Source organism: Octopus bimaculoides, chromosome 23, assembly GCF_046866305.1.
Source record: "Octopus bimaculoides isolate indiv1 chromosome 23, ASM4686630v1, whole genome shotgun sequence".
NCBI lineage: Eukaryota > Metazoa > Mollusca > Cephalopoda > Octopoda > Octopodidae > Octopus > Octopus bimaculoides.
Window position 1 is genome coordinate 31192249 of NC_142950.1, and position 7500 is coordinate 31199748.

The following is a 7500-nucleotide window of genomic DNA, read 5'->3' on the forward strand; positions in this document are numbered from 1 at the left end:
CACCACCACCACCACCGTCATCAACGTTAGTTACTTCTACCACCGTCATCACCATGACGTCTACCACCAACGTCACCGTTACCTTGACATCACCATCGCCACCATCTTCATCACCTCCGCCCATCACCATCATGACCTCTGTCAACATCATCATCACCACCATCACCATCATCATAATCATCACCACCTTCACCTCCACTACCATCACCATCACCTCCTCCGTTGATTGCTCCTTCTGCATTACATTCCACGGTGGAACAAAAACGCAGGAGACTGAAAAAAAAGGTGGGGTGGGGAAGAGGGTGAAGGAAAGAAAGGAAGAAAGAAGGCCTCCTCCTCCTCCCCCTTTCCTCCCCTCCTCTCGGCTCCCTAAAATAACAGCGGTGTTTAAGGAGTAAACGAACACAAGTTTATTTTTACCTTAAATACAGAAGAGACCCGACTGACATTCGAACATATATATATATACACATATATATATATATATATATATATATACATAAGATGGGTAGATAAAAAGAGGCGAAGACATGTTGGATGACATAGGCAGGTAAGGAGGATAGACAGGTAGATTGATTGAGAGAGAGAGAAAGAGGGGGAGGGGATTGGTAGATAGTGACAGAGGTACGTAGATGTTAGAGGCGGTAAAAGACTTGTGATCTTCGCTCGTATAGTTGAAGAGTACTTTTGTTATTACTGAAGAACCCAAAAAAAAAAAATGTCCTGGTAGACGTGTGTCTTTCGTGTTTTAACTACATTTTACATGCACACACACACACACATACGCACTTGTGTGTGTGTGAGAGAAATTGTGGTTAGAATGCAGCTTCGTTGAAAATATTCCGTTCCCTCTCATCTCAAAATTGGGTTAAAAGTAAAACAAGGCATGAATTATTGCATTTTCTCCACAAACGTTGTCTCCTCAATAAGCTGTTTACTCTTAGTTCTACATCAGTGTTTTGTGTTTCGTAACCATTATTTTATTTATTTATTTATTTGTCTTTACTACCCCACCCCACCCCACTTCTTTCATTCCTGTTTCACTTGGATGGGCCCCCCCCCCCTTCGTAGCCATTTGATGTTTTTTTTTTTCTAAAAAAGTTCCTGCTATATTTTCGTAATTAAATATTATTAGGAATTGTGCGCAAGCGTGGCTGTGTGGTAAGTAGCTTTCTTACCGACCACAGGGTTCCGAGTTCAGTCCCACTGCATGGCACCTTGGGCAAGTGTCTTCCTCTATAACCTTGGGCTGACCAAAGCCTTGTGAGTGGATTTAGTAGACGGAAACTGAAAGAAGCCCATTGTGTGTGTGTGTGTGTGTGTGTGTTTGTCCCCCCCCCCCCCACAACATCGCTTGACAACCAATGCTGGTGTGTTTACGTTTCCATAATTTAGCAGTTTGGCAAAAGAGACCGATAGAATAAGTACTAGGCCTACAAAGAATAACTCCTGGTTTTTAACTAGTTTTTAAACATCGAATGGTTTTTGAGGCGGGGTCCACCAGAGTAAAATAATAATCAAAAGGGGGTCCATAGATAAAAAAAAAAAAAAATGGTTGAGAACCCCTGCTCTAAAGAGTGGGATCAGATTGCATGGACTGACCCTGTTTAAGATTACTAAGTACAGGCTGGAAGAGAAGCACCGTGCTGCTCTTCCTCGTGTTCTTCGGACATGAAGAAACTGCCATCCTAATGGCTGGAAGAAGAGAAAGTTTGTCGTTAGCAAAGGGATACAGGGCAGTGTGTTTACAAAGATCTGAGAGCTGCCTCTGTTGTGGGGCAAAAGTTTGAAACGTTTAGTGGTTGTTAGACACGTTGATTGGTGGGTAATAGAAAGGACATTGTCGGCATGTGTAGTCGTGTTGGCTTGAAGCATGCGTGCGTGTACTCCCTCCGTATATGGTATATTTATATACCATGTGTGTGTGTGTATATATATATATATATATATATATATATATATATTATATGTATTTATTTTCTCCTAGCAATAAATAACTCGGATAAATAAATTGGTTAATAGATACCAGGGTAGCAAAGATCACAAAATAACTGTGGTGCAACTCCTGTTTATGAGGTAGAAACTCCTTGATATTTTGGGTATTTGAGTATTCTTTAAATTTATATATATATATAATAGAAATATGTTACAAAAACGAAATAGAAACTACACGCGGAAATGTAAGGGGAAAGTAAGAAGAAAAATAAGCGAAAATGCACATTGGAAAACAAAAAAAGTAAAGGCTTTTTTATGAAAAGTAACGATAGAGGATCTTTTTTAAAACGGGGGCCACATTTTTCATTAACGAAACACTTTGAAACTTGGAACACTGGTAGAATGTGTCATATAAAACATCTTTTTCTCTTAGTCTTCTTTAAAAAAAAAGAAATCCATAAATTATTCCATGTTAAAGTTGTTGTATTTCTGTAATTTCAACCAATCACTGACGTCCATTCAGCCGACTACATAAACAAACGATTCTGAAACAATTAACCCTAACCCTAGGGTTAGGGTTAGGGTTAGGGTTAAAGCAAATTTAAAATGAAAAAAGCAAATAAAACGAAGAATCGTTTGTTTATGTAGTCGGCACTTAATGTATATCGGCTGAATGGACGTCAGTGATTGGTTGAAATTATCGAAATAAGACAATTTTTTACATGAAATAAATTCGAATCCAAAAATATTTTTCTGTTCTATAACACAAAATAGACAAGTATACGAAGTTTGAAAGTCTTTCGGTACCAAAAACACTACGTAAAACATTAATGAAAAATGTGGCCCCCGTTTTAAAAAAGATCCACGATAGATATATACAATTAGATGAACTGACGTAGGAATAAAAGTAATAAAAGTCATTATTGGGAGTTGTTAAAGAGATTTAAAAGCATACCGGTTTCGTAATGTTACTAATCATTGTGTGTATATATGTATATATATGTGTGTGTGTGTGTATAAGGTTGTTATCCACCCCTGATTGGAACTCTCCCGTATGACATGTACGCATGCTCAGTGACTTGCTTTAACTTCCGCAGATATGTTTCTTTATATATATATTAATAAGGGTAGAAATTGATATTAATCAATTAGAACCAGTGGTCTAGCATATTAAAAAAATCCGAAGATTAAAATTATATTACATACAAAAATAAGAGGAATGACCAGCAAAAGTGAACTCCTATATGCTAGAAATAGATGCCGATTCGGCATCTATTTCTAGCATGTGTCTGTGTGTGTGTGTGTGTTTGATTAAATAATAAATTTACAGCATTGAATCTAATATTCCTCTAATTATTAGACTTTATAGTGTGACTGTCCTTACCTCTTCTACACCTCATCATGCTAAATCAGTGAATGGTTGCTGAAAGCTATGATGAAAGCAGATTGGGATCAGGCAATACTTCACCGAGAGGAGATATAAGCTTCTGCTTATTCCTGTCTGAAGTATCGGACGATACTTCAGACTTATCGTCCGATGAATTCACTTTGTTGAAATTCTTCATCGACAGAATTTTTATACCTTTCAACCTTTCAGTCAAGTCCGCCTTTCTTCCAGTAACATACTGTCCATATAATCTTAAATATTTCTTTAACTCAGGCACAGTAAGTACTTCGATAGCTGAATTATCGAGCTGCTTTATATCCATGATAAGACGTAAAACAATAACAATAGCGTGGATAGCCTGCGGAAGTTTAATTGTCTGCATGGAGCGCCGCCTAGCCAAGGGAGATAACCTACTTATAGGAAAGCCCTTGTGTATATGTATATATGTGTATATATGTATGTATATGTGTGTGTATGTATGTACATGTGTGTGTATATATGTGTGTATGTACATGTAAGTACGTGTGTGTGAAATAACTTAGAATGTGTTATAGAAATGTGTGGAACGACTTATTTGAAAAGTCACCTGATGTGACGCATCTCACCTGTAAAGTAAGGGAGCTATCGAAACGATTGTTGTGATCTTGAATAGTCTTGTGGATTCCATTTTCTGTCTCTCATGTATGTATGTATGTATGTATCTGTCTGTCTATCTATGTGTGGTGTCTGTGTGTGTTGTGTGTTAGTATGTATGCGGTGCACATCTACCACTTTTTTTTTTATATATATATATATATATATACATCAAATTTTGATATAATTATAAAAAAAAGAAAACACCATCTGAAAAGTATTAGTAGAAGATTTCATTTAAAGAATATCAATTTTGTCTGAAAGTTATGAGGAAACAGTCTGTGGGGGGTGGACACACTTATGGAGGTTTGCCTACATAAACACACATACATTCATGTTTTTATAATAGACACCCATGCATACATACATATATATATATATACACACACGCATATTCATATATTGGGTTGGTGCATAATTATTGCGGCTTTTTTCAACAAATTTTACTCAACAAAAACAATAACAACACGTAACAAAAACATCTTTAAATGATTATTCCGGAGCATATTCACCATCTACTTCAATTACTGCTTCCCATTTGCTTGGCAGACGGTCAGTCCGTCATTTAAAGATGTTTTATGTTAAATATTCTTATTGTTTTTATTGAATAAAAATTTGTTGAAAAAAAGCCGAAGTAATTATGCACCAACCCAATATTTTTATAATACATACATACATACATATTTATATTTACACACACACATACACGAGTGCTGTTCTATTGGGTTTTCTGTTTAAAAATAATATCTTCCGTTTCTATCATGTTACCGTTTTTATGTATGATGTACGTTTTAAGGTTATTGAAGATCCTGTGATTATTTTAAATCGGAATTTTTTTTTATGCTTTTAATTGTTCCAACAATTTGCACCTTGGCCCAGCGGTTAGGGCAGCGGACTTGGGATCGCGGTTTCGATTCCCAAACGGGGCGTTGTGAGTGTTTATTGAGCGAAAACCCCTAAAGTTCCACGAGGCTCCGGCAGCGGATGGTGGCGAACCCTGCTGTACTCTTTCACCACAACTTTCTCTCACTCTTACTTTCTGTTTCTGTTGTGCCTGTATTTCAAAAGGGCCAGACTTGTCACGCTGAATATCCCCAAAAGCTACATTAAAGGTACACGTATCTGTGGAGTTCTCAGCCACTTGCACGTTAATTTCCCGAGCAGGCTGTTCCTTTGATCGGATCAACTGGAACCCTCGTCGTCGTAATCGACGGAGTGCCACGTAATCATTCGCTCGAACTAATTAACTCCAGTAATTTTTTTTTTAAGTCTGGTAGTTGTTATTCTATCAGTCTGTTTTTACCGAAACGCTAGATTACGGAGACGTAAACATCGGTTGTCAAGCGATGGTGGGGGGTGGGGGTGACAAACACACAAAATACATACATGTATGTATATATATATATATATATATATATATATACGACGGGCTTCTTTCAGTTTCCGTCTACCAAATCCACTCACAAGGCTTTGGCCGACCCGAGGCTATAGAAGAAGACACCTGCCCAAGGTGCCACGTAGTGAGACCGAACCTGGAACCATGTGGTTGGGAAGCAAGCTTCTTATATATATATATATATATATATATATATATATATATATATATATATATATATATATATATACATATATATATATATATATATATAACGTGTGTACACTCACACATACGCCACAGACTTCTTTCGGTTTCCATTCCCATATCTTCGGACATCCTGGGACTCTCGCAGAAGATTCTGCCATGCAGTGATACTGAACCTGGAAGGAGACTTCGAAGTTGAGAACCAAGTTTCTTAAACCGCATCAGCAACGCCTTGAGTCCATATCGAAAATATCTTACGAAACAACTACAGATAAATTAATCCTAATGTTAATCATTAATCTCTTTTTACAATGTAGTGAACCCATTCGGATTTTATAAGAAATGAAGTGCAAAACATTATTATACTGTTAGCATAAAGGACTAAATTCTGTTTTTGTATCATTTTGTGTCAAAGAGAATGAGAAGAAAAATAATCGTTTATATTCAACACCAAAAACATGATAAAGCATGCAAAACAAGGGACGACTCTGTGTGTATGTGTGTGTAGAATGCATGGATGTAAAGTGCGCGTGTGTACACACGCGCGCATATATCCATCCATCCATTCATCCATCTCTCTGTCTCTCTACATTCATACATATGTTGTTTATATTTATGTCGTGTAATAAGTTCTTAAAAGTAGCATGTGTATATTTGCGTGTGCATGTATATATATATATATATATATATATATATATATATAATAATAATACAAAGAATATATATACATGTATACACACATATATGTACATACTTACATCTACATGTGTATATACATGCATATCAGGGTACAGGACGTTAGAACAATAAACTACAGGCAACGGAACGAACACATAGGAAAACGGAAAGCCCCTTGGAATATCCCTTCATCAGCTGTCTCTATTCTATCTAGACGTTTCGAAGTATATGTGTGTGTGTGTGTGTGTGTCTACCTTTGTATCTGTGTGTATATATATATATATGTGTGTGTGTGTGTGTGGGTATCTGGGTGCGTGTTTATATATCCAATCTATCCGACACAGAGACGCACATATCTGTATGTACACACACAAAGACAGACACACACTCACGCACACACTCACATGCACACACTCCTATATACATAAGTGTGTGTATGTGTGTGTGAAGTGTTAAAAAGGTAACGAAGCGGAGGGAAAAAAAAACGTTTTCTCCCGATGACATCCTAGTTATCTCCCTTACATCATAAACTTAAACGTTTTTTTTTTCGTCTTTCTTCCTGTCTTTCTTTCTCCGCTTTATTCAAGCGGATCTCTGAAACCATTCCCACCCCGGGACTGTCCTCTCTTTCTCTCTTCGGACTTCAGTCTACGCTACATTATCTTAAGCATATTCACTTTGGCCATCTTTCGGTATTGGTAGGTGACGTCATTCACCCACACAACCTTCGCTCATGACATAAACAGGCTAGGCTGAAAAAGCGAGTGAACGACGTCGTCTCCTCATATCGATACTCTGTAGACCAATGCCGAAGGATCGCCCTTTGGTTTTTTTTTTTTTGTTATTTGTTTTTCTTCCTTTCTAATTAAAACATCTGGCTGCGATTTTCGAGGTGTGTAGCTGCTACTTCTAGCAGGTTAAGCGATTGGCTACGTTCTCACTCTCCATTCTCATCGCTCACTCCTCGTGATGTGGTTGTGATTATTGCTTTAAAAAACACCTCGAATTTATTCATTCGGGATTTTAAAGTCTCATGTTCTGATTCTGGTGATGTCAACTTCGCCTTCCATCAATTTCGAAATCGATAAAATAGAATACTAGTAATGTATTAAGGTGTGTATGTGTGTTGTATGTCGATTTAATCGATGTTTTTTTTTTTAATTCCCAGTAAATGTCTGGCCTTGTGCCTATTTTCGAAAATATTATTGTTAGAATACGACGAGCTAGCAGTATATATATATATATATATATATATATATATATATATATATATATATATATATAT

At 36.9% G+C, this 7500-nt stretch overlaps 1 long non-coding RNA gene across 1 annotated transcript in view; it reads right to left on the reverse strand.

Moving 5' to 3' along the window:
- The window catches only part of LOC149131349 (uncharacterized), a 23407-nt gene extending 16982 nt beyond the window's left edge, over positions 1 to 6425 (reverse strand). Inside the window, exon 1 of the long non-coding RNA XR_016238099.1 lies at positions 6296 to 6425. This is a non-coding gene — a long non-coding RNA (uncharacterized LOC149131349). The remainder of the gene's footprint in view (positions 1 to 6295) is intronic.
- Between the last annotated feature and the right edge of the window lie 1075 nt (positions 6426 to 7500).